Source organism: Bacillus rossius, unplaced genomic scaffold (assembly GCF_032445375.1).
Source record: "Bacillus rossius redtenbacheri isolate Brsri unplaced genomic scaffold, Brsri_v3 Brsri_v3_scf568, whole genome shotgun sequence".
Lineage (NCBI taxonomy): Eukaryota > Metazoa > Arthropoda > Insecta > Phasmatodea > Bacillidae > Bacillus > Bacillus rossius.
Window position 1 is genome coordinate 15,612 of NW_026962775.1, and position 1,889 is coordinate 17,500.

Consider the following 1,889-nt stretch of genomic DNA (forward strand, 5'->3'; position numbering starts at 1 on the left):
GTTCGTGGTTGTTCGTAAACAACTGCGATTCGGGATTTTGACCTATTTCCTATGATCATGTTCCCGGAAGTTAGCCAGCCTCTTTCAGTCAAAATCTCATATTTTGGGTACCTTTGTGAACCCATCGATAGGCCCATTTTGGGTATATTAGGGGGACATGCAATCGGGAAAAATTGGAATTATTTGCAATATGGAAAGAATATGTACATAAATGAAAAGGGAGTCCCCCCGAGTTTTCTCGCCCTATATATATTGCAAAAATATCCAATTAATTATTGTGGAACCTGTAGCACCTTTCTATGAAGCAGAATTAACATTACAGAACGGTTTGAATGCTACCACCTCAGTTTCTCTACAATGCATTGGATTTCAAAGAGGTGAATTACTGTGGATGGTACTGTTGTATGGCTAACAAATCGTCTGGGAAACAATGCAGAATTAAATTAAGAAGGTTGTATGTTTTCTGTTACATGGTGGAGGTGCCCTCTAGTACACAGTAAAATGTTTTGTGGACTGCAGCTCCTTGAGGAATTAATTCAGTATGGGTCTTGTAGTGGTCTGAAAGTGGATGATGAAAAAGAATGTATAATGGTATTCAGAGCACCTCGCGGTGAAGCGGACATGCTACCTCAAAATGCTTGATTGATTCATGCCCAGTTCCCCCAAGAAGCGGTACATTGAAAAAATTGATTTACTTTGTGGATGATACTAGCAAATACTATCCGCTGGGGGAAGTAAGCAGAAATTTGGTGGTCGTATGTTTGTTACATGGTAGAGGTGCTTTCTAGTACACAATGAAATGCTTGGTGTACCGCTGCTCCTTGAAGAATTAATTCCATATGGGTCTAGCCGTGGTCTTAACTGTGAACACGAAGAACTATCTAAAGTGGCCTATCTGTCTGAACTGCAATACACAAGCTGCGAGCCAATGCTATACCTTTCTCAGGTAACGAGCTCTTGTGCGGCGATTCGATTGGATGCGAAATGGTGGGGAACGCGTGTCCGGTCGTCTTAACCAAGTAATGGTTCCCCTCTGTTAACAATGAAATGTTTGATGGATCGCAGCTCCCTGAGAGACAAGTTTCAAAGGGGTTAGTCGCGGTCTTCAATCCTGGCCAAGGTGCAGTCACCATCTATAAGAGATACCTGCTTTACTGAAGGGTAGCAAGAGTTCCCTTGCCCGCATGTTGCTCCGTGGGGGTATATCAGTATAAAGGTAGAAGAAGCCATGATCGGAGCTTCGGTGGATGAGATTGGCGGAGAAGACATGTTCTTGTCTATCTGGTAGATCAGGGGGGTGGCAGCTGATCCGGAGAAAGCAAGCGGACTCCCGATGTTCCGTCGACTCCCAATGTACACTTGAAACATGCACATTTGGGTGGCGAGGGGGCGTTGTGGCCATCCGAAAACATGTCTTCATCTCTCTTATTGGTGGACCGCTGCTCCTTGAAGAATTAATTCCATATGGGTCTAGTCTTGGTGATAACTGTGAACACTAAGAACTATCTAAAGTGGCCTATCTGTCTGAACTGCAATACACTAGCTGCGAGCCAATGCTATACCTTTCTTAGGTAACGAGCTCTTGTGCGGCAATTCGATTGGATGCGAAATGGTGGGGAACGCGTGTCCTATCGTCTTAACCAAGTAATGGTTCCCCTCTGTTAACAATGAAATGTTTGATGGATCGCAGCTCCCTGAGAGACAAGTTTCAAAGGGGTTAGTCGCGGTCTTCAATCCTGGCCAAGGTGCAGTCACCATCTATAAGAGATACCTGCTTTACTGAAGGGTAGCAAGAGTTCCCTTGCCCGCATGTTGCTCCGTGGGGGTATATCAGTATAAAGGTAGAAGAAGCCATGATCGGAGCTTCGGTGGATGAGATTGGTGGAGAA